Source organism: Lathyrus oleraceus, chromosome 1, assembly GCF_024323335.1.
Source record: "Lathyrus oleraceus cultivar Zhongwan6 chromosome 1, CAAS_Psat_ZW6_1.0, whole genome shotgun sequence".
Taxonomy (NCBI): Eukaryota; Viridiplantae; Streptophyta; class Magnoliopsida; order Fabales; family Fabaceae; genus Lathyrus; species Lathyrus oleraceus.
In genome coordinates this window covers 193,550,359-193,577,766 of record NC_066579.1, presented here as the reverse complement: position 1 = coordinate 193,577,766, position 27,408 = coordinate 193,550,359, and positions in this window count along the sequence as shown.

The following is a 27,408-nucleotide window of genomic DNA, read 5'->3' as shown; positions in this document are numbered from 1 at the left end:
AGATTCTGAAAGTGAATCTGAAGGAGAATCTGCCAAACATGTCACTGCACTAACTAGTGTGTGTGTCTCTGAAGATGACACAAGTGCAGATGAGCTGACCTTTGATGAACTTGCTGCAGCATATAAGAAGCTGTGTACCACCAGTGCAGAAGTACGTGCACAAGGTGAAAAGCAGAAGAAACTCATCAAGGAACTGGAAGATGAGAGACAGAAACAACTGTCTGCCATAGAAGGGCTGAATGATGAGATAGCCCTGCTGACCTCCAAGCTGAACCAGATGACCAAATCCATCAGAATGATGAATAAGGGAACTGACACCTTGGAAGAAATCCTAAAGGTGGGACAGCAGTCTGGAACCAAATTTGGGCTAGGATTTGGAAAAAGAGCTGAACACAAACGCCCAAAGGCTAAAGTTCAGAAGTTCAAGCAGATGTCAAAACCGATGTCTCAACATCGAGGAGCTAGGATGAATGATCATCAGAAGAGAATATTCCAGAATTGGAGGTGTCACCACTGTGGCAGGCTTGGACATATAAAAGCCTTCTGCTACTGGATTCATGGCTTCCCTAACAGAGCCTCACCTGTCAGACCTAAGCATAACACACGCAAGCGATGTGTTCCCATTAAGAAGCAACAATGGTATGCTAGGATAGCACACACTGCCCTAAGGGCTTCTTCCAGAGAAGACTGGTACTTTGACAGTGGATGCTCAAGACATATGACTGGTATGGAAAATCTACTGGTAGACATTCAACCTCACACCACCAGCTATGTGACTTTTGGTGATGGTGCCAAAGGAAAAATCAGAGGTGTGGGCAAACTGGACTGTTCTGGAGTGCCAAAACTGAACAATGTGCTGTTAGTAAGAGGACTAACTGCAAACCTCATCAGTATAAGTCAGCTGTGTGATCAAGGTTTTCATGTTCAGTTTACTAAGGAGCAGTGCATTGTGACAAATGGTGACAATCAGGAAGTTATGAGAGGAACCAGGTCCAAAGACAACTGCTATCTGTGGGAACCTGACCTCTCTAACTTTTCCACAACTTGCTTCTCAGCCAAGGAAGAACAGGAGGTGAAGCTGTGGCATAGAAGACTTGGCCATCTCCACTTACGTGGAATGAAGAAGATCATATCCAAGGAAGCAGTCAGAGGAATGCCAAAGCTTCTGATTGATGAAGGAAGAGTCTGTGGAGAATGCCAAGTGGGCAAGCAAACCAAGATGTCACACCCAAAGCTGGGACATTCCACAACCTCCAAAGTTCTGGAACTGCTGCACATGGACCTAATGGGACCTATGCAGGTTGAAAGTCTTGGTGGGAAGAAGTATGCCTACGTGGTGGTTGATGACCATTCCAGATACACGTGGATAAACTTCATCAGAGAGAAGTCAGATACATTTGATGTCTTCAAGGATCTGTGCATAAGACTTCAAAGAGAAAAGGACAGTTGTGTGGTCCGGATTAGAAGTGATCATGGCACTGAATTCAAGAATTCCAAGTTTGATGAGTTCTGCTCATCTGAAGGAATAAGCCATGAGTTCTCCTCCCCTATAACTCCTCAGCAGAATGGAATAGTTGAAAGAAAAAATAGAACTATTCAAGAATCTGCCAGAGCAATGATTCATGCAAAGAAGCTCCCTATGCACTTTTGGGCTGAAGCAATGAATACGGCGTGCTATGTTCACAACAGAGTCACCTTGAGAAAAGGAACCTCCTCCACTCTGTATGAAATATGGAAGGATAGAAAACCCACTGTGAAGTACTTTCATATTTTTGGAAGTAAATGCTACATTCTCACAGATCGTGAACAGAGAAGGAAGCTAGATCCCAAAAGTGATGAAGGTGTATTTCTGGGATACTCCACGAACAACAGAGCCTATAGAGTGTTCAACTACAGGACCAATGTCCTGATGGAGTCCATAAATGTCATTGTGGATGATAAAGAGGAAGGAACCGATGTCATGGAGGATGTTGAAACATTCCTTGATAGTCCAACTGACAGTCCAGTCAAGCCTGAAGAAATACAGGAACCTCCTCCTGAATGTGAAGTAGAAGCACCTACCAAAGTGCCATCTATCAGAATTCAGAAAGACCACCCTAAGGATCTTATCATAGGGGATCCCACCAGTGGTGTAACTACCAGGTCAAGAGGAATAAACTCAAATTCCTGCTTTGTTTCCAAGGTTGAACCAAAGAATGTAAAAGAAGCCCTGACTGATGAATACTGGATCATTGCCATGCAAGAGGAACTCGAGCAGTTCACAAGGCATGAAGTATGGGAGCTGGTTCCAAGACCTGAAGGGTCCAACATCATTGGTACCAAGTGGATCTACAAAAACAAATCTGATGAGAAAGGAGTAATTACTAGAAATAAAGCAAGACTAGTAGCTCAAGGATACACTCAAGTTGAAGGAGTAGACTTTGATGAGACATTTGCTCCTGTGCCTAGACTTGAGTCCATCAGATTGCTGTTGGGGGTAGCATGCATCCTGAAGTTTAAGCTATTTCAAATGGATGTGAAGAGTGCATTCTTGAATGGCTACCAGAATGAAGAAGTCTATGTGGAACAACCCAAAGGGTTTTGTGATCCTAACCAACCTGAGCATGTATACAAGCTGAAGAAAGCCTTGTATGGGTTGAAGCAAGCACCCAGAGCTTGGTATGAAAGGTTAACCGAATTTCTGACCACAAATGGATACAGAAAGGGTGGCATAGATAAAACCTTGTTTGTGAAGGATGAGGACGGCAAAATCATGATAGCTCAAATCTATGTGGATGATATAGTCTTTGGTGGAATGTCAGAACAAATGGTTAAAAAATTTGTTCACCAGATGCAATCTGAGTTTGAAATGAGTCTAGTGGGAGAACTAACCTATTTCCTTGGAATGCAAGTAAACCAAATGGAGGACTCCATGTTTCTCTCCCAAAGCAAGTATGCCAAGAACATAGTTAAGAAGTTTGGTATGGATCATGCCAGGCACAAGAGGACTCCAGCTCCTACTCATCTGAAATTAACCAAAGATGATGGAGGACCCAGTGTTGATCAATGCCTGTACAGAAGCATGATAGGTAGTCTGCTGTATCTAACTGCAAGTAGACCTGACATTTCCTATGCAGTTGGAGTGTGTGCCAGATATCAAGCAGAGCCCAAGGTGAGTCACTTGAATCAAGTCAAAAGGATCCTCAAGTACATCAATGGGACATGTGACTATGGGATGCTGTACTCACATGGGTCTGAGCCTGTCCTATCTGGGTACTGTGATGCTGATTGGGCTGGAAGTGCTGATGACAGAAAAAGCACATCAGGTGGATGTTTCTTCTTAGGAGAAAACCTCATATCGTGGTTCAGCAAGAAGCAGAACTGTGTCTCTCTGTCCACTGCAGAGGCTGAATACATAGCGGCTGGAAGCAGTTGCTCCCAACTGGTTTGGATGAAACAAATGCTCACTGAGTACAATGTCAATCAAAATGTCATGACATTGTTCTGTGATAATCTCAGTGCCATCAACATCTCCAAGAATCCCATCCAACACAGCAGGACTAAACATATTGACATTAGGCACCACTTCATCAAAGATCTGGTGGAAGACAAGGTGATCACTTTGGAACATGTAGCCACGGATCTTCAACTGGCTGACATATTTACAAAGGCTCTGGATGCTACTCAGTTTGAAAACTTAAGGAGCAAACTGGGAATATGTCTCTCTGAGACATTATAGCAACCACTGATGTTTGGGATAAATTGTTTAATATCTCTGCCTATTAAACGATTTGTACAAGACTATGATTGGTCAACATATCATAGCTATGCTGCGCGCATCAAGGGTGAATACAAGAGGGTAAGGAGACACCCTACAGAGAGAAGGCCTCTGTACCTGCAGGAGTTCAAGGATGCTGTTCATGCAGGAGTGGTTCTGGATGTCAGAAACAACATCATGGCATCTGATATGGTGGTACCTACTGTAAAGCAAAAGTGGGTGATCACTTGATCGAAGCTGTGAAGCAAGATCAAGTGGATGTGAACTTGGTTGAAACTGTGAAGTAAAACCAAGTCTAGAACTCTGTCATTGTGCTCTGCCTATGTTGTTGACTTTGGCAACATTTGTGACAAAAAGGGGGAGTAATAACCACCAATACCCCTGACAAACAGAGTGGGTCTAACAGACTCTCATGACAGATCTGAAGATCCCCCCCTGCAGCTGATATTGAAGTTTAGGTGCAACTTCTAATATGTGTGTGCTGCTATGTGAAGTTTTTATTTAACTTCCATGTGTGTGAGTGTGCTGCCACTCTGAGTGTACTAGCTAGTCTTATTCCGCTGCTATGAACTCTGTTATGGGGATCAAAGTGTTTTAGCCAAAAATTTGCCAAAGGGGGAGTTTGTAGGTGTTTAATTGGCTGCATTGTATGGTAAAACACAAATGTCTTGACTGATGTCATGACATGTATATGTAACTACATTGTAGTTACTGCAGGACTAGCTAACACAGGATTATTGAATGCTGTGACATTCATACCTGTCAACAGATACTAAGGAACAGAAGCTCTGTTAGAACTTAGTATTCACTTGCAGTCTGGTTATCAAGGAAGAACCAGACCTGGCATAAGGCCTACTGATTGAATGTCAAACTGGATGTTGTGACATTCATCATTGACAGCAGCTACTGAAGATTGGGCAGAGTGGTGTTCTGCTATACTTCAGCACTTTACTTAGTTTGTTATTCAAGAGAATAGCAGAACTAACTTAAGGCCAATTGTGTAAATGTTAAGTTGGACACTTTGACATTTACTAATGTAAGTTGGTACTGTAGTATGGTCATATTGATCATGTACAGGTCAGCAGATTTGTACAGCCTGTTTTCTGGGAAAACAGACTCAGCATATGGACCTTGATGTCAAGCTGAATGTCGTGACATTCATGCCTGACAGCATATGCTAAATTGTAGGTTGTTCAGTTTTCTGTTACAGCTTTCTCAGGCTATTCTTTAGGAAGTCAACAGCTTAGAGAAAATCCAGGAAATCAACAACCAAGCTACATTCAATGAACCTAACAAATAGCCTATTTGTTAGCAACCTAAATATTGAATTTGAGGGAACGTATGTGACCTAAAATTCAGGAAAATACAGGTGCAAAAGCCCAGGTGCTGCAATATAAAAAGGAAGGCATTCCTCCATTCAGTTTCAGGGATTTTGAGGCGTGAAGATTTAGTGTGTCCATCTTACTTCACTGCTGTATTTTTGTGAGTCTAGAATTAGACGTATCTTGTAAGCCAAGTCATTATCAAATAGATGATTGCTTTGGCATAGGGTGTTCATTGAGTTGTAAGTGTTGTGTCACTCAAAGCTTTTAAGCGTGAGTGCTGTGTATCTTGGTTTAAGCTGTGAAGCATAACCAAGAGTTGTTTTTGAAGTGTGACTTCAAAGTGTTTTTAATATCACTGAGGTGATTGAGGGGGAGTGAGTAGGAACTCTGATCTTAGATTAAGATTGAAATTGCATTGGGTAGGGATTAAGTGATAAGTTGTAAACGGGTGAGTTTAGCTTTGAATTGATACTACTAATAGTGGATTTCCTCCCTGGCTTGGTAGCCCCCAGATGTAGGTCATGTTGGACTGAACTGGGTGAACAATTACTTGTGTTATTTACTGCACTTACAATTAAGTCCTGCATAATCCCTGTCTGTGCAGAATTGGATGTCATAACAACCAGTGTGACATCCAAAGTCTGATAACTAGAATTTCAATATGACCCCTCGACTAAAACCTAACCTTGATTGAGCCCTTTGCTTGCATATAGTGTGTGCTACCTGTGCTTGTATGTTCGTTTGGCTTGCTTCCTGTGCAAGTTAGGTTTAGTTTAGACTTGCTTCCTGTGCAAGTTAGGTTTTGCTTGGCTTGCTCCCTGTGCAAGTTAAGTGTGTGTGTGGCTTGCTTCCTGTGCAAGTCACGATTAGGATAGGCTTGCTTCCTGTGCGAGTTAGCTAGAAACCTTAACTTAGGGATGATTTTGCATGATAACATCTAGGCTCGAGTCGTAGTCTCCCTAGTGTTGTGTCTCCCTCTGTTATCTGGTTAGGCTAGTCCTTTTCCCTCCGTAGGGGAACTACGTCGCCCTGATCCTCATACCAGATGAGGTACGTAGGCAGGAGATTGAGCTGATCTCTCCGGGCGCCTGTGTCTTTGTTTTGCCTTGTTGTGTGCTTGGAAGCTGATGTAAGTCCATCGAGTGGCATTTGGGTTCCAGTGTGGGTTTGTTGGTTCGGATGCTGATGTAAGTCCAGTGATTGGCATTCGGGCTCCACGTTTGCCTTTGCCTGTGTTTGTTTGTGTGCGTGTCAGCCGAGCTACGAATGCTCTGATTCTCCTCTCGTCCGAGAAGATACGTATGCATAGGATGCGATATCCTAGCGAGCATGTTTTCCCCCAGTCCGAACTACTTCGACTCTGATGTCTATGCCTGATAGACTAAGTAGGCCCAGGATGCGATATCCTGCCGAGTCCGTTTTGTTTGTTTCTTGTGTCTCCTTCAGCCAGTGTGTGTGTGTGAGCAGTGTTTTAGCAACCATTTTCCTTCCTTTTGTGCGTGGATCCCGTCGAGTATGACGGATGCGTAGGGGTGCTAATACCTTCCCTTCGCATAACCGACTCCCGATCCCATTCTCTTTGGTCGCGAGACCACGTCTTTTCTAGGTTTACTCTGAGCGTTTCCTTTCCCTCTTTTGGGATGAATAACGCACGGTGGCGGCTCTGTTATTCTTGTTTTCCCGCCGGTTTTTCGCGTGATGCGACAGACCCTAGATGTAGAGTCGAGTGCTTTATTGCTGATCAAATGTTGTCCGTAACTGGATAACCATAAAGATAGTTGATGGGTACTCCACGAAGCGTGCTGAGGGACATGAGTGACCTAGATGGAATTTGCCCATCCTGCATAACAGGATAAATGTCTATGTGCCCAATATTGAACTGGACAAGGATGACACGGTCTATGCCTTGTGTTCAATATAGACATAAGGGCAAAAGGGTAATTATACACATAAGTATTATCACAGAAGGAATCGTCAGATCACATGACATTTTCGTGTCTTGGGTAGCAGTGATGTGTTGCTAGATACCGCTCACTGTTTATTATGTTAAATACATGATTTAATATAATTGCCAATGCCGCGAAAACCTACAGGGTCACACACAAAGGACGGATTGATGAGATATAGAGTAACTAAGGAACACCGTAAGGTACGGCGCCCTTAAGTGAATTGTAGAACATCGTAAAGGTACGGTGTACTTAAGTAGAATACGAAATATGGTAAGGTACCATGAGCTTAAGTGATTTTGGGCATATTATAAGATATGGGCCAAAATACACTTAAGTGGGCTTTTTAGCTTGAAGCCCACACAAGTGGTTATATAAATAGAACCCTTGTGCAGAAGCATTCATAACGGTTGCATTATTTTCGTTTTCTCTCTCTCTCTCTCTCTCTCTCTCTCTCTCTCTCTCTCTCTCTCACTCAAAGCCTTCATTCGTACCAGCTAGCACTAAGATTGAAGGAATCCGTTCGTGTGGACTGAGTAGAGACGTTGTCATTGTTCAACGTTCGTGATCGCTCCGTGGATCTGCATCAAAGGTTTCAATCGTCACAAGAGGTAAATATTCTATCACTGATCATGACCATTCGTAAGGATCTCTAAAGGAGAAAATTTTTAATTTTCGCTGCATTTTGGATCGCAATTCTCCTTCAGTGGTATCAGAGCCACTTACGAAACCATGACTCGAATAAATGTTTATTTTCTGTATTAATATGATTAAAAGACAAAATGAATCAATGAATTAAACGAGTAATTAAATTTTGCATCATGAGTGTACGAGTTGGATGATTGATGTTGACTATGCTTCGGAACCGACATTAGTATGGTGGAGTAGCGATACATCGATCGTCCATAGGTTACGCAATTGAGACCGATCAACTTATATATGATATAAGTAATCCTAATGCAAAGTACGGTATATGTGATATACTGTTTCTGTTTCGTTCATTCAAACACTAAATGGTTGTTTTCCTTTGAGCGACCAATGGTCATTTGCTTCGGAATCCGACATTAATATGGTGAAGCAATGACCTGTTGATCAATCATACTGAATCAACAATCGAGGTGTGTTTGACGGTCTGAAATTGGTGCATTAGGGTTAGTGACGGCACAAGGGTTGTGTCGTCAAGGAGTTGTGAATTGAGGGCTTGTTGGAACACGTCTGCTGACTGTTTCAAAGTGCTGGTTTTTGGTCGCGTGACGATCGCCATGGACTTGTGACGATCGTAACAAGCTGGACGTGACGGTCGTCACGTGCTTTGTGACGGTCGTCACATTCACAGATTCAGAATTCTAGGCGTTTCTGTTTTTGGCCGCGTGACGTTCGTCATGGGCCTGTGACGGTCGTAACATGCTTGTGACGGTCGTCACACTCACAGAATCAGAATTCTCGGGGTTTCTATTTTGTGACTACGCAAGAGTTGTGTTGATGCAAAACAATGTCCATTTCAAATGAATTGTTCATTAAAAAAATTTAATTTAATTTGCGTATTATGATCGGTCGCCGAAATTTAATTTGGTTTTAATTAATTAAAGGAATTAAAAAAATTAATAATAATAATAATAATGTGTTTATCATTATTGCCTTATGGTGATCAGTTATGGCCTTAGTCTTCCTTCATTTTGTTTTGGGTTTTTAAATACGACCTGCGTGTCGTGCCTCTCCTTTTAATCTCTTAATGTAACTTCTTTTCTCATCTCAATCCCTCGTATGTAAAACGAGTTTCTTCTGTAATGTAATGTTATGAAAAAGGAGAAGAAGACAATGTTATGAAGAAAGAGAAGATTTCAATATCAAAGGAGGACAACCTTGAAGATCAAAGGAGGACAGCCTTGAAGATCTTGCTTGGAGAAACTTAGATCGTTATTAGGTTAGCTTAGGTTCTCTCATTGGTATGGGAGAACAATTGCGCTAGGGGCCATTGTCGCATTACGCGAAAAACCGGCGGGAAACGAAAACAACAGAGCCGCCACTGTGCGTTATTTATCCCAAAGGAAGGAAAGGAAACGCTCGAAGTAAACCTGGAAAAGACATGGTCTCACGACCAGAGAGAGATGGGATCGGGAGTCAGTTATGCGAAGGGAAGGTATTAGCACCCCTACGCATCCGTCGTACTCGACGGGATCCACGCACAAAAGAATAGAAGAAAGGTTGCTAAAAACTGCTCAAACACTGCACACATGCTGGAAGGAAACACAGGAAGACAAAAGAAACAGGACTCGGCAGGATATCGCATCCTGGGCCTACGTGGTCTGTCAAGCACAGACATCAGAGTCGACGTAGTTCGGGACAGGGGAAACGTGCTCGCTAGGATGTCGCATCCTATGCATACATATCTTCTCTAACCAGAGAAGAATCAGAGCACTCGTAGCTCGGCTAACGCACGCCAAACAAAACCCACACAAGAAACCGACTGCCAATCGCTGGACTTACGTCAGACTCCACACAAACAGGCAAACATGGAAACCGAATGCCAATCCCTGGACTTACATCAGACTCCGAACCAACAAACACACACAGGAAACCAACTGCCAATCACTGGACTTACGTCAGACTCCAACAAACAAGCAAGACACAGGAAACCAACTGCCAATCGCTGGACTTACGTCAGACTCCTACTCACACAAAGGGGTTGAAAAAGCAAAAAGGGCGCCCGGAGAGATCAGCTCATCTCCTGCCTACGTACCTCATCTGGTATGAGGATCAGGGCGACGTAGTTCCCCTACACATGAAAAGAACTTCTAGCCTAACCAGATATAAAGGGAGACACAAACTACTAGGGAGACTACGACTCGAGCCTAGAAGTTGTCATGCATACGATCCCTAAGTTAAGGTTTCTATCTAACTTGCACAGGCAAAGCAAACATACACACAATTAGCACACACTATATACAAACAAAGTGGGCTCACACAAGGCTAGGCTGTGAAACACAAGCCGACTGGAATCGGGTGTAGTTAGCTCTTAACCCTAACATTGAGAGTTAGGGTGAAGCTGATGAAATGGGAAGTGAGGGTAAGACCTCACAGCTCTTATCCCTAGCCTGGGAGAGCTTCAGACAAATGAAAGTGTGGGAGTTCAGAAAGTTGGAACTCTTCTCCGCATATGACTGACACAACAAAGATCTTGGGTTAATATCCACAATGCATCAACACATGGTGTGAGCAAAGTGAATGACGCACTGAATAGCAGGAGATGGATTGCACATCTCTTTTATCTGCCAATTGCCTCATAAGAGGACTTTTCCTGCTTGGCACAAAAATAAACATTCACCAGCATTGCCTCTTAAGGAGGGCTTCAGACAGGTGCTTGCCCAAGTAACAGGACAGGTCTTCCAGACTACATGAAGTCAGAGAGTTATACCTCAAATGGTTAAGCAACGAAGCAAAGCAAAAGCAAGTTCAAAAGAACTCAAAGCAACTTATGTACCTGAAAAATTCTAACCCAGTCAGTATACAAGTCAAACAATTAAACAGACAGTCAATCACACAATCAGACAGACAAACATGTAATGCAACAGTGAGCAAGGCACAAGCTAATGGGCACAACACAAATAACTTGGCATCAACCTACAAAACAACTCAAAGTTAGTCAATATCAACCACTTAATCAACTCAAATGAGTGAGCAACTCCAATCATAGCAATGTGCTTCTTAACCTGAAATCCATAACCCAAACAGTGAGTCTAAACCACTAGGTCCAAGCCTAGGGTCAAAAGAGGGTCAAACATTCAAAACAGAACATGAAATTTAACATGGATCAACTTTCAATCAAGAACACAATCCAAAAAGTCCCATATCAATATCATCAACCAAATTCATTTCATGAACCAAATATGGCAAGGTATGCAAGTTGTAACCACATTGTGACATTAGAATGAATAAATGCACATTAATTCAAAAATGATTCAAATAATCTTGGCAAAATTCATGAGTAAACAAGACATACAACATGATCATCACACAAAAAATTAGGAGCATTGGGCAACATTAGGCATGATAATCATATTGCATAAGTCAAAACAAACATAACAAGCACATGTGTGACACAAAATGTCCACCAACTTAGCATAAGCATAAAACAAAAATGAATCATGGTAAAAACCTCAAACCAAAGCCAAAACAACATCCAACATGTCTAGAAATAATGTGCAAAGTTTCACATCCATTGGATAAAGTACAAGCATTTCACAAAAGAATGAAGATCAAGGCAATTCAAAAGCTCACATATGACCATCCAGAATGAAAAATCTCAATTATATCAGAAATGGTTCCAAAAATTCCAAAAAAATTTATGAGCAATCACAACATCCATATCAAGCATCATGCAGAAAATCAAGGCATTTGGATAACATTTGGCATGTCAAATTAATCACATAAGATGAACAAGCAAAGGTGTGACACAAATTGTCACACCAACATTCACATGATCATAAAACAGAAACCACAAATGGTAAAAATACCAAATCAACACCGAAATGTCAAGCAAGATGTCTAGTTTCAACATGTTAAATTTCATGAGCATTGGATAAAATCTCAGCATTTCACAAAAGATATGGCAAGGCAAGGTCAAGATATGATACATGTTCACATTCCCTAGCACAAAAGTAATTCCAGCCATGCACAATTTATTCAAAAATGATGATAAAATACTAGACACAAAATAAAATGCAATTCAAAAAACCTCATATTTTTTGGAGCATTATTTAATTATTTATGAATTTTGGAAGTTAAAGAAAAAATAAAAAAAAAGTCATGTGAAGCATGGTTCATGGCATGGAGGGAAAAGAAAATAATGTGAAGCACATTTGAAATAATGCAATGGCTGGGAATCGAATTGTAACAACATTTGAATAGTGGCGCGCACATATGAAACGATGCGTTTCACTTAACCCTAACACACGTGCATGCTGGAAAATGAAATCCGCAGGAAACAGGATGAACTGGCAAGTAAATTCGCAGCAAGGCTTATGCGTTTCAAAGGAAAACTCGCAGGTAATATGCAGCCATGAAGAACACATGAAGATCTTCATCAACCAATTTCCAGAAAAATTAAAAGTGTCCAAAAATTAAAAACGAGCATAGCAACATGTAGGTCTTCCAACATACATCACGAATCCACAATTATTTCATCGAGAAACATCAAATTATGCACGGATCGAAGAAAAGAAAAATCATCAACCAAACTTAAATCACCTATATCTAGCTCAAAACAGCATGGAATTGCATGATTTAAAGCTCAACATCATCAGCATTCAAAGATCAACAACAATAGCACAAGAATTTTAGGAATTAGAAAGATTGATTTAATTACCTCTTGAAGAAACAGAACTGGAATTGATGGACTCAAGCCTTGCAATGCTCAAACAAGCCTTCTATGATGCTTGTACAAGTGTGTGGGAAGAGGATTGAGGCTTAGTTACACACAGATCTACCAGAATTTGCACTTGCCATGGATGAACTCAAGCTTCAATATGCTGCAAAAAGGCACGGATTCTCTTGATTCTTGCTTCAAACATGCTCCATGATACTTCCAGATGATGAATCAGGCAATGGATGATGAAGTGGTTTGAAGAAAATTGAAGAAAATTTGAGAGAAAAAATTTCAAGAATTGGATCTAGATCTGAAAAAGTGATTATGGTTAGCTGAAAACAGTTATGATTTGTGTTATATACATCCTCCTAATCACTCTCCTAATCATGTTTAAGCCATGGTAATTGGAATTAGGGAAAATGGAGTGTAAGTGCAAAATTAGAATTTCACCCTATGCATGAAAATGCATGGTGAACAGTGCACGGGTTTGTGACCAAATCCACTCAAAATATCATTTTGGAGCCAAATGCAATGGTAGAATGTGTGAACAATGCACCAATTTTAAACTTTGATTTTCCCTCCAAAAATCAAGTGAAATGGCAAGTGATTATGTGATGATAATTGGTGTAATATAATGCATGATTTGGAAATTATAGGTCAAAATAAGAACAATGCAAAAAGAACCACTTGAATTGGAGTTTTGGTTTGAAAGTTATGCCCATTTGAACCTTCAAGTACACCTTGCCATGTTTTGATCATATCTCCTTAACCACACATGAGAAATTGATGATCTTGGACTTTTTGGAAATGGGAGAGAAAGTTCTTCAACTTTCATGTTGGGAAAAATTTCATTTGAAGCTTTCTTGATGATGTAATCTTGAGTTGAAAACCTTTCCATTTTTCGCAATTTCAAATTACAGGTCACTTACTATTTTTGGAAAGTTTTGATCGGACCTCAAATTCTTCAATGTTGATGTTTGAAATGTCAACTGAGACTTGTTTACACATGAATAAGGCATCTCTAACCATCTCCCACCTCCAAATCCATAGTTGAAATGACATTTGACTTCTGTTGACTTTTTAGGGTTTCAGATGAATTGTACATTGACTGGTGAGCTTTGAGCCTTCAATTCTTGGCCAAACCACTTCAAAATGATCCTTGGGTCACATGAACTCATTGTACCAACCCTAGGGCTTTGATTCCATAGAAAATGCACTTGCTTGCTTGTACAGTTAAATCTGCTGACCAGTCCTGCCTGATGACATGATGGACCATGCAAATGAAATGCAATGTTAATGTGATGTCAATGACCTAAACAATGAAATGAATGTACAAATGGGAGGTGCAAATTTGAGGTGCTACAGCCATAACTTTTTCATTATGTATGTTGATGCATGTGTATGTATGTTGATGCATGTGAATATATGTTGATGCATGTGAGAGACGATTTATATGATAAATAAGCCAGTGAGATCATAACAATTACAATTCCCTCAAATTAAATATTAAGTTTATGCTTTCCAAGTTTTAGCACTCATCAAGACTAGTATCGGATAATGTAGGTTTCGCCTACGCGAGGTGCATGTTCTATATTAGTAAGGTGCGATGGGATAATTGTAATATCCAATTGCTAAACAATGGGTCAAACTTAACTAAATAAATTATAATAAGATTATATATGTTTAGAAGCAAGAGTTGGGAATGATCCATATGATGGATTGGAATAAGGAGTTATTCACCCAACTGAAATTTTTGAGAGTTGTATGAGATACAATTGGAAGGAGTTCCTACCTAAATAACCTAGTTTTATGTAATCCGCCTACGCGGACTTAGAACAAAGTGAAATATGGATCTCGACCCACTAGAAAATCTTCCAACGGGATTTTCCGAATCAAATGATGAGGGTCATTTGTTTTGAGTAAAATAGTGGGAGCATATTTAATTAAAGGCCTAATTAAATATGTTATTGATACTTATATTTTCATTAATTCTTATGTAGATTACCATGACAACAAACACCTCTAACAACATCTTGCGATCAATCCTTGACAAGGAAAAATTGTCTGGGACAAATTTCCTGGATTGGCACCGAAACCTGAGGATTATCTTCAAACATGATAAAAAGCTGTATGTCTTGGAGAAACCTGTTCTTGAAGAGGAACCTCCTAGTTCTGCACCTAAGGCAGAAAGAGATGCTTATAAGAAGCATGTTGATGATGCCAATGAAACTGTTTGTCTCATGCTAGCTACCATGAACTCAGAATTGCAAAAGCAACATGAGAACATGGAAGCATTCGATATGATCGAACACCTGAAGATGCTCTATCAAGAGCAAGCAAGGCATGAGAGGTTTGAAGTTTCAAAAGCCCTTTTTCAAAGCAAGTTAGCTGAGGGAGCCCCTGTAAGTCCCCATGTGCTCAAGATGATTGGGTATGTGGAAAACCTTGAAAGGTTGGGTTTTCCCCTCAGAAAGGAACTTGCGACTGATTTGATCTTGCAATCATTGCCAGATAGATTCAGTCAATTTGTCCTAAATTTCAATATGAATGACATGGACAAATCGCTTCCTGAACTGCTAGGCATGTTAAGAATAGCTGAGCAGAATCTGAAGACAAAAGGGAAGTCCATTCTGATGATCGGAAATGGAAAGAGACAGAACAAAAGGCCCACCAAGAAGGGTGATAAAGGGAAAGGCAAGGAAGTTGCCAAACCCAAACCCACTGTTGCTGCTTTAAAGCCTAGTGGAGGCATAGCAAAGGCAGGCACCTGCTTCCATTGCGGTAAGACCGGACACTGGAAGAGAAACTGCCCAAAGTACCTGGAAGATACGAAGAATGGAGTAGAGACTTCAACTTCAGGTATTTTTGTTATTGAAATAAATTTATCTACTTCTGCATCATGGGTATTAGATACTGGATGCGGTTCTCACATTTGTACAAATGTGCAGGGGCTAAAAAGAAGTAGAGATTTGGCAAAAGGTGAAGTTGACCTACGAGTTGGCAATGGAGCAAAGGTTGTTGCTTTAGCCGTAGGAACTTATGTATTAACTTTACCTAGTGGTTTAATAATTCAGTTAGAGAACTGTTATTATGTACCTACAATTAGCAGGAATATTATTTCCATTTCTTGTTTGGACAAGTTTGGTTTTTCATTTATAATAAAGAACAATTGTTGCTCAATTTATTTGAATGATATATTCTATGCTACTGCACAAATGAGCAATGGACTGTATGTCCTTGATCTCGAAATGCCTATATATAACATTAATACTAAAAGGATGAAACCTAACGAGTTAAATCCAACTTACCTTTGGCATTGTCGATTAGGCCACATAAATGAGAAACGCATTTCCAAACTCCATAAAGATGGACTCTTGGACTCTTTTGATTATGAATCATATGAGACATGCAGATCTTGTTTAATTGGAAAGATGACAAAGTCTCCATTCACAGGAAAAGGTGAAAGAGCGAATGATCTTTTGGGCCTAATACATACTGATGTATGTGGACCACTGAACATACCAGCCAGAGGAGGTTTTCAGTACTTCATCATATTCACTAATGATTTCAGTAGATATGGTTATGTGTATTTAATGAAACACAAATCAGAGTCCTTTGAAAAGTTCAAGGAATTCAAGAATGAAGTACAAAACCAACTAGGTAAGAATATTAAAACTCTTCGATCAGATCGAGGTGGTGAGTATTTAAGCCTAGAGTTTGATGACCATCTGAAAGAGTGTGGGTTCCTATCCCAACTTACTCCTCCTGGAACACCCCAATGGAATGGTGTATCTGAGAGAAGAAATCGAACCCTGTTAGACATGGTCCGATCCATGATGAGTCACGCCGATCTTCCAAACTCCTTTTGGGGACATGCACTATTGACAGCAGCTTACACACTAAACCGTGTTCCATCCAAAAAGGTTGAGAAGACACCATATGAGATATGGAGTGGTAAGACACCATATGACGTAGGTCAAGCAGGATACGTCAACTACCTGAGAGATATGGATATCTCATAACTGATGAAGGTGATGTATTACTCATGGATCAAGATGAGCCTGTGACCTACCAAGAGGCCATAACTGGTTTTGAGTCTGAGAAGTGGCTAGAAGCCATGAAATCTGAAATGGATTCCATGTACACAAACCAAGTTTGGACCTTGGTAGAGCCTCCTGTAGGATTTAACCCTATAGGATGCAAGTGGGTCTTCAAAAGGAAGACTGACATGGATGGTAAGGTACATACCTATAAGGCAAGACTGATTGCAAAAGGATATAAACAAATTCATGGGATTGACTATGATGAAACCTTTTCACCAGTTGCAATGCTTAAATCTGTTCGGATTTTACTTGCTATCGCTGCATATCATGATTATGAAATATGGCAGATGGATGTCAAAACTGCTTTCCTTAATGGAAATCTTCTTGAGGATGTGTACATGACACAACCTGAAGGATTTGACATACCAGAGGAAGCCCAAAAGATATGTAAGTTACAAAGATCAATCTATGGATTGAAGCAAGCTTCCAGAAGCTGGAATCTTCGTTTTGATGAAACAGTAAAACAATATGGATTCATCAAGAACAAAGATGAACCTTGTGTCTACAAGAAGGTTAGTAGAAGCATGATCGTTTTCCTGGTATTATATGTAGATGACATATTACTCATTGGAAACGATATCCCTACCCTACAACAAGTAAAGTCTTGGTTGGGGAAATGCTTTTCTATGAAGGACCTAGGTGAAGCAGCCTATATATTAGGAATCAGAATCTATAGAGATAGATCACAAAAACTGCTTGGCCTAAGTCAGAGTACATACATAGACAAAATGTTGAGACGCTTTAATATGCATGATTCCAAGAAAGGATTCATACCTATGCAACATGGCCTGTGTCTATCAAAAACACAATCCCCTTTAACTAAGGAAGAAAGGGATCGCATGAATAAGACTCCATATGCATCTGCAATAGGATCTATCATGTATGCCATAATATGTACTCGACCAGATGTCTCGTATGCTTTAAGTGCAACGAGTAGGTACTAATCTGATCCTGGTGATGCTCACTGGGTAGCTGTCAAGAATATCCTTGAGTATTTAAGAAGGACTAAGGACTCATTCTTGATATATGGAGGTCAGGAAGAGTTGGCTGTAATTGGATACACCGATGCTAGCTTCCAGACAGATAAGGATGACTTTAGATCGCAATCTGGTTATGTGTTTTGCTTAAACAGTCGCGCTGTGAGCTGGAAAAGTTCAAAGCAAGATACAGTTGTTGATTCTACAACCGATGCCGAGTATATTGCTACCTCAAGTGCAGCAAAGGAAGTTGTTTGGATCAAAAAGTTCATTAGTGAACTTGGCATAGTTCCTAGCATTGTGGATCCCATTGGTCTCTACTGTGATAACAATGGTGCTATCGCACAAGCCAAGGAGCCTAGATCTCACCAACGATCCAAACACATACTTAGAAGTTATTATCTCATTCGAGAGATAATAGATAGAGGAGATGTGAAAATATGCAGAGTACCTACACTTGACAATATTGCTGACCCACTGACAAAGCCTCTTGCACAGCAGAAGCATGATGGCCATACTAGATCTATGGGTATTAACGGTATGCCTGATTGGCTCTAGTGCTAGTAGGAGATTGTTGGTGTAAGCCCTAGAGGCCAATACTTTTGGTACTTATATCGAATTATTTATTAATAATAGAAGGCTTCTTCTTTATTACGTTTGTTTAATAAAGTCCCTAGAATAGCTAGTCTGTTTAATGTATCAAGTATGACTTAATCATGAGATCACATTAAACATAAGGACACTATTCTTAAAGTATCCGTAGTCGAGCTTTATTGTGAAGTGGGATGACATTGAAGCATTAAGACTATTATGTATATAGACTGATGATCATATCTCATGGATCATGGATAAGGAGTTATCAAGTCTTAAACATAGGTATGAATATTAAGAGTAATATTTATACCGGATTGACCCGCTATGAGAATACTATATAGAAAGTTATGTAAAGTGTCATAAGTTATTCTCATGGTGATAATGGTGTATACCACTCTTCGACCTGAAACCACTATGGACCCTAGATGTAGAGTCGAGTGCTTTATTGCTGATCAAACATTGTCCGTAACTGGATAACCATAAAGATAGTTGATGGGTACTCCACGAAGCGTGCTGAGGGACATGAGTGACCTAGATGAAATTTGCCCATCCTGCATAACAGGATAAATGTCTATGGGCCCAATATTGAACTGGACAAGGATGACACGGTCTATGCCTTGTGTTCAATATAGACATAAGGGCAAAAGGGTAATTATACACATAAGTATTATCACAGAAGGAATTGTCAGATCACATGACATTTTCGTGTCTTGGGTAGCAGTGATGTGTTGCTAGATACCGCTCACTATTTATTATGTTAAATACATGATTTAATATAATTGCCAATGCCGCGAAAACCTACAGGGTCACACACAAAGGACGGATTGATGAGAGATAGAGTAACTAAGGAACACCGTAAGGTACGGTGCCCTTAAGTGAATTGTAGAACATCGTAAAAATACGGTGTACTTAAGTAGAATACGAAATATGGTAAGGTACCATGAGCTTAAGTGATTTTGGGCATATTATAAGATATGGGCCAAAATACACTTAAGTGGGCTTTTTAGCTTAAAGCCCACACAAGTGGTTCTATAAATAGAACCCTTGTGCAGAAGCATTCATAGCGGTTGCATTATTTTCGTTTTCTCTCTCTCTCTCTCTCACTCAAAGCCTTCATTCGTACCAGTTAGCACTGAGATTGAAGGAATCCGTTTGTGTGGACTGAGTAGAGACGTTGTCATCGTTCAACGTTCGTGATCGCTCCGTGGATCTGCATCAAAGGTTTCAATCGTCACAAGAGGTAAATATTCTATCACTGATCATGACCATTCGTAAGGATCTCTAAAGGAGAAAATTTTTAATTTCTGCTGCGTTTTGGATCGCAATTCTCCTTCAGCCAGTACCTCTGGTTCCCCCAGAAGAGTTGCTTTTGTGGCAATTTCTGCCTGTGCAGTGAACTCTCTTCCCTAGCCGGTTGTATTGATGATTCATCCTCAGAGATTTTGTGATTTCCTGGTATCTCTGATTTCCCGGCAAGGTCTTTGCTTCCTAGCATCTCGGATCTCTAGCAATTTGGTTATTTTTCGGTGATCCTGGCTTTCTCTCTTGAGATGTAGCACCGGGTGTTTGATTCCTGGACTTGTTTGTGTTAGATATGTCTGTTTGTCAGCATTCATCATACATAAATCACGCATATACATGCATACTTATAACATTCAGATATTCATGTTGCATTTCTGCCATATATCTATTGTTTGTTATCTCCTGCTATCTGGTGGTATATATTCCCCAAGCAGATGTCAGTGTCTGATCCCTCAACGTAGAGTCAGCCTATAAATAGAAAGTGTTTATCTTTTCTGCCATTTCACCACTGAGTTATATCCTCGTGGATGACGGTTGTTTCATTTTCCTCCCAACACATATATTGGGATGGGTTTCCCTATTGAGTTATATCCTCATTAGGATGAGTCTTGATTCAGTTTGCCTTTTTGGTTTGATCCTAAATTGGCCTAGTTGTGACTGTCTTTGGTGTTTCCCTATGGTAGATGAATAATTGCTTATTTATCGACAATCCTTCACGTTATCCCCAATAAGGTCGCCAATATTATTCACCTTATCCCCAGTAAGGTCGCCAATAATTATTCACCTTATCCTCAGCGAAGTTTGTGGCTTCTACCCAGTAACCGGTAGTTGTAAGTCCTACTTTTGTGGTCTTCTACCCAGTAACTGGTAGTTGTAAATCCTATCTTTCATCCCCTAGCAGAGTTGACCATTGTGGTTCATCCTGGTTGATGGCGGATTGTTGTGGTCTTCTACCCAGTATCCGGTAGTTGTAAATCCTACATTTTTCCCTCCCCATCGGAGTTTGTGCTTCCCCGTGGTATAAATGAATATTTGCTCAGTAATTGGAAATCATTCATCTTATCCCCGCCTGAGTTTGTGGTTTTCTACCCCGTATTCGGTAGATGTAATCTCCCTTCTTGCTGGTTATCTTCATCCAGTATTCGATGTTGATATTCCCTCATTTCCTGGATAATTGCCTTATGCTCACAATTTATCTCCAGCGAGTCATCTTTCGTCTACCCTGTTGTTGTTGGTAACGATTGTTTCTCCTGTTCGGGTGATTTATCCTTTATTAACCCAGTAGTCGGTTGTGGATAATCTTCCATGCGAGTTTACTATCTACGTTTTGACGGCAATAGATAGTATATATCATGCACTCTCTGGTTGAAGTCCTTTGGTCCTTCCCCAGTTGAGTATGTTTTTTCCCCTATGCAGAGTTAATCCTTGTTGTTCATCTTAGTTGATGACGGTTACTCTTCCGTGGTTTCCTACCCAGTATTCGGTAGATATAATCCCCTCTTTGACGGTTATCATTATCCAATATTCGGTTTTGATATTCCCTCCTTCTTTTGGATAATTGCTCCGAGTAAGCAATTTTATCCCTAGTGGGTCCTCTTTCATTTACCGTTTGCCAGTAATGTTTGTTGCCTCCCCTTTTTGAGCATATCTCCTAGCAACCGGTGATATGTCTCCTGGATCGTTGCCTTTGTCAATGTATCCCCGTGAGTCATCTCTCTTTTATCCTTTGTTGATAATGATTGTATCTCCCTTTTGATTGGTCATCATTATATACCTAATTCCGGTATCCCGATGCCCTTTCTTTTCGGTCGATTTATCCTTTACTAACCCAGTAGCCGGTTGTGGATAATCTTCCATGCGAGTATATTATCTACGTTTTGACGGCAATAGATAATATATCTCATGCGCTCCTTGGTCGAAGTCGTTGTTCTTCCCCAGTCGAGTAAGATTCGTATTCCTTTTTGCGGAATCGAATGTCCATCCTATAAACAAGTTTGCATTTCTGCTCTCTTCTGGATGATGAGTGTCTTGGGCATAAACCCCAATTCACGCCTCGGTTGGTCACCTATTATATACCCAGTAACCGGTATCCCTCGTGTTCCTTCCATGCGAGTATATTATCTATGTTTTGACGGTAATAGATAATATATCTCATGCGCTCCTTGGTCGAAGTCTTTTGTTCTTCCCCATTCGAGTAAGATTCGTATTCCTTTTGCGGAATCGAATGTCCATCCTATAAACAAGATTGCTTTTCCAACCTTCTTCAGGATGATGAGTGTCTTCGGCATAAAACCCAATTCACGCCTTGGTTGGTCACCTATTATATACCCAGTAACCGGTATCCCTGGTGTTCCTTCCTTTCTGCTCCCTATTATGACCTTGGTCCCCTGTGGAGTCAGATTTTCCTGAGTTGAAATATACCTTTTTAGGTCTTCCTCAGATGATTTGGTTGATTGATATCTCTCACCCTTATACCGGTCTTAGATATTCATTCTTCCCGAGCTTGTTACCCAGTAAGCGGTAACACCTCATCCCGCTGCTTCCCCTGGAGAGTCTTTTTAGGCTTCCCCAGCGAAGTCGTCAGCGAAGTCCCTTGGTGGATTATTTTTGTCCGGATTTTTATCCGAAGTATCCTTTGCGGATAGTTTTGCTATATTGGCGTTTCCCCCAATACATGCATGTTTCCCCGGCAGGGATGTTTTGTTCAGATCTTTCCCCAGTCTAAGTCCAGATTTTATCCGAAGTATCCGTTGTGGATAGTTTTGCTGTGTTGGCGTTTTCCCCAACACATGCATCTTTGAGTCAGCTTGTGTCTTTCCATTGTATTTATTTCCCTTTGGAACTCTTCTCCCCAGTTTTGAGTCGTGACCTGGTTCACGCATTTTTATCCTTTCACTCCCCAGTAGGGTCTCTTCTCCATGGATTGAATTACCCATGAGAGTCGTCAATTTCTGTTTAGTCTTTCCATTGGATTTATCCCTTTGGAATTCTGCTCCCCAAGTTTCAAGTCGTGTCCTGCTCGCCTTCTTTCTTATCCCCATAAGAGTCCCTGTTAGAGTCTCTGTTTCCCTAGTGAGTGTATTACTCCTATGGATTGTCCATTTCCCCGTATGTCTTTTCTTCTTTGTGGACACATATCCCCACAGAGTTTTGTTTGTTTTGCATACATACATCAGCATCATGAGGTCTCTTAGGGACCAAAATTTGTCTCTTTGTTATTATTTAAGCCCATTTTATCTCTTCGAGACGAAGATTTTAACCTTCACTTCTCGGATTAGAATGACCTTAAATAGGGGCATCTGTAAGACCCCAATTTTGTCCCTAAGATCCCTCATGGCATCATAGCATTGCATTGCATAGCTTCAAGGATCTTTGAGCATCTTGGCTTCCTTTCCCTTTGGGTTGGGATCTCTTGTGAGTGATTTGAGATCACCAGGCATGCTTGAATTGTATATCATTGCTTTTCTTGTTTTATTCACTAACCAAAAGCATAAAAATATGTCATTAACATTTGTTTCGTAGCTGAAGCAATCATCAGGTCAAGATCTTCAAGGATTTCCTTTGTGCAAGAGATGAGGTATTTTCTTGAGATGAGGACCACATGATATTATATGGTGCTTATATGAGCTAGGGTTCCATTTTGAAGCAATTTCCCCAAGTGGTAGAGGCTCAAGCTAATCAAAGCATGTCAAGGTCATCTGAAGACCAAAAGAATCAACTGTGCAGTCAATTGAGGGCTATGAGGTGGGGAAATGAAGTGAGACACCTCAATCATGTTCAAATAAGGCTTATTCATCATTTTAATCATCCATCTTGAAGACTTTGAAGTCATGGAAAAAGTTACTAAAAATGGAAAGTGACCTATAATTCAAAGTTTCCAAATTTGGCAAGTTTTTGGACTATATTCAACTTGACTTTTCAACATCAAAGAAGTTTCAAATAGCTTTTCGGTGAACATGAAAGTTGTAGATCTTTGTCTCCCCTTTCCAAAAAGTTCTAATTCATGTCCATATGATGATTGGTTGAGAAGTTATGGCCAAATGATCACAAGGTGTACATGGAAGTTCAAAGTGACATAACTTTTGATACAAAACTCCAAATTGGTCCATTCTTTTTGCAAAATACTCCTCATGACCAATACTTATCAAAACAAGCCTTGCCATGCATGAAAAAAGTGTGTATGATCATCATTCCTCAAGTGATCATTTTGGAGGGAAATTCCACAATTCAAAATTGGCATATGGTACAAGCAAATTAATCATTCCATCATGACCATGGGATAATTTGGAGTGAAATCAAACCCTTGCATGGTACTGTACACGTGGGACATGGCCATGCAAGTTCCATTTGCAAATTTGCAAGACACTTGAATTTTCCCTAATCATGATTAGCACAAGCCTAATTTTGATTTCAGTGTGATTAGTGAATCATATAAATAGCAAACCCTAACCATATTTGCTCATAACAGAATTTCAGATCTCAAATTTTCCATTTCCCTCCCAAATTTCTCTCACTTCGATTTCCTTTTTTCTTCACACAAACACCAATAATTCTTGTAGATTCATGCTCCTGGTGTAATTCTGAGCAAGATTCATCCCTTGGTTTGGACAATTGAGCTAGCTTTCGTGTAGATCAAGTGCATGAACATGGAAATGGATTTCTGAAGTTGAGTTGGATTCGAGTGTTTTCAATTGCTTCTTTGTGCATAAAGCTTCAACAGAAGCATAGAGGAGTAGATCTGGAACTTTGGAGAGCTTGATCACGCGAATTCAACAAACTGCATTTCAAGTAGGTGAAAAATCGATCCTCTCCTTTTGCTATTTTCTTGTTATCATTGTGTAGATCTCACTTAGCTGAGCATGCTGATATGATTAGGATTGATTTTTGTTAAGTATTGAGCCTGATATGTGAAATTCAAGTTTTGATGTCATAAATGTTTTCGTTCGATCCGTGCAATTCATGATGATTTAGATGAAATTAATATGATATTTGAGATGTATGATGAGAGACGGTTCGATTGATGTACATTTTATGGATTTCTGGAAATTTTTGTTGGATCTCCGCCGGAATGCCACCGGAGAAGACGACCGGAGCTACAGCTCCGGCGTCTGGTTCATTTGCTAGGGTTTGCACCATGTGGCTTCCACGTATGTGCTGGCGTGTGTGTTTGGTTGGTTCTGATTGTTTTAACCGTGCCACATGAGCGAAGACTGGTGAGGTTTGTTGATGATTAGATAAATGAAACGATGCGTTTCATCTTGCCTCGTTGTTTGCTGATTATACTGCTTACTTGTGCATTTGATTGGTGCTGATGCCATTGACTCTGCTTGCGTGTGCATTGACTGGTTGAGTGGCACGCTGAGTGTATTAAGTGATGCTGTGCGTTTTGATGTTCAAATTTGGACCGTTTGATGTGTTTAGCGCGCTTTATCCAATGGTTGAGATTAATTCTGGATTGATTCAAATAATTGTTTTTCCCTTCATTTTATTTTGTTATGCATATTATTTCATTCATTTTGAAAAATCATAAAAAATAGTAAAATGATCCAAATTAGGTCCAATTTTTTTTCATATTTTTGTTTTAATGTCTACTTTTTTATAGGATTAATTTCATGAATTGTTTGTTTCTGGATTTTTATTTTGGAATTTTTGATTGAACCTTGTGCTAAATTGATATGTTGCATTCATTGCTTTGTGAAATCTTCATCCTTGATCCAATTGATCTGATTTTTTGTATGCTTGATGTTCACTCATGATATGATTTTTTGAGAATTGGTTTGGATTTTTCTCATAAGCTATCACTGTTTTTGACACATGAAGATGTATGTGACAATTTGTGTCACATTTTGGACATTGCATTTGTGCATTTTTGTTCACCTATCATTTGAATCTTTCTGGATTTGATTTTTTGCATGTTGTTTGTTCATACATGAGAAACTTGCATAAAAACTTTCATAGCCATTGCATGCTTTTCTGTTTTGATTTGGATTTTCTAATTTGGATGTCAATTTTGTGCACACTTGCTTGCCTTTGCTTTACATGAACCATTTGAGGTACTTGCCTTAGGAATTGATCCTGGTCCTTTTGAGGAAATTTTGTGACATGTTTGAACTTCCTTTATGCAAAAGATTGACTTCTGTTTTGATCATTTGGTTTGGTTTAGGACCTAGTCTTTGTACTAGTGTTTTGTACATGAACTAACCTTGACTTGTGTTTCAGGCTTGGACACTTAGCATTAATGGTTGAGTTGCTCACCTTTTGGGATGCAAATTGGATTGTGTTCTGACTTCTTTGTGTTTTGTAGGGATTTAAGTTGATGTGTTGAGCTCATTGCTTCATTTGATTGCTTGAGCCTTGTTCATTGAGTTGTGTACAGTTGGATGGTTCCACTGTCTGTTTTCTGATTTTTGTGTCTAAAGTACTAATTGGTTAGCCTTTGTACAAGTACCTTAGTTGCTTGCTTTTAGCTCTTGCTTGAGATTTGGATTATGGTTGATACACCACTTAGGTAGCTACTCTCTTACTTCATGTAGTCTGGAAGTCCTGTCACCTTTTTGGCAGGCATTTTGGCTGGAAGTCCTCCTTAAGAGGCTCTGTTTGTGTTTGTTTACAGATTGTGCCAAAGACCTCCAAGATGAGGCATGTGATACTTGATAAGTCCTCCTAAGTGAAGAGGCAATTGACGGATAAAAGGGATTAGAAATCAATCCCCCGTTATTCAGTGAGTCGTTCATTATGCTCGCACCACGTGCTGATGCTTTTGAACAAGTACCCAAGATCTTTGTCCAGTGTCTGTCAAGTGGAATAGGATCCCACATTCTGGATCCCCACGCTTTCTTTATCATGAGCTCACCCAGGCCAGGGTTAAGAGCATGAGGTCTCATCCTCATTACCTATTTGATCAGCTTCACCCTAACTCTCAATGTTAATGGTTAAGAGCCACAAATTACACCTGTACAGTTTGGCTTGTTTGTCGAGGTTGATATGACCCCTCTTGACTAAAGCCTACCCTTCTGTTTGAAGCCTCTTGTATGTATATAGTGTGTGATGATTGTTTGCTTGTGAACTTTTGATGTATTTGCTTTTGATGTTTGTTTGTGGTTGGGAGTCAGATCTAAGTCCATATATTGGCATTCTGTTTCCTGTTCGTTGTTAGGAGTTGGATGTAAATCCATATGTTGGCATTCTGTTTCCTTTTTGTTGTTAGGAGTTGGATATAAGTCCATATATTGGCATTCTGTTTCCTTTTGGTTGCTAGGAGTTGGATGTAAGTCCATATATTGGCATTCTGTTTCCTTTTGTTGTGGTTCTCTTATTGAGACTTGTTTTGATTGCTTTGAGCTTGCTTATTCCAAAGGAACTTACTTGGATCATCTCTATGATCTCAAGAGAGGAACTCCTAGTGTGGTTTCATTGCTTAACCCTTACCTTTTGTTTTCACCATCTCTCCATCCTAACCCAAACCAAAAAACCTTTTTTTTGTGCAAACATTTGACTTGTTTTCAACATTATAAACTTAAGCCTTATGCTTTTGATTTTCAAACTTTCTTTTCATAATACTCATTTTGAATTGAATCCTTAAGTCAACTTTGACCATTTTGTACATACTTCTAATTGGTTAATATAACCCCTTCAAACTTCTTTTGTGGTTCCAATGTCCACTTCTTAATCAAATTTTCATAACCTTTAGCTATTAGGTTTGAGTTATCTTTGTGGTAGATATAATACTCACCTTTGTCCTTAGTGATGGACAATAAGCCTTCCATGCTTATTATAGGGCTAATCCCTCACTAGTATGTCGAAGCTATCCTCACGTGGTGGACTTGTGGTTTTTCAGGTTTAGTTTTCTCCCTTTGATAACAAAAGACCTTAAGGCTTTTGGACCAATCAATCCACTCATTTGTTTTGAAATCTTTTACCCGAACTACGAGGTTTTGATCCTAATCTTTTCATAAGAGGGTACGTAGGCAATGGGTTTATCCATCCAAACACAAAATGTAAATAAACTTGTATATTCTTTTCCCATCTCTTCAATCATG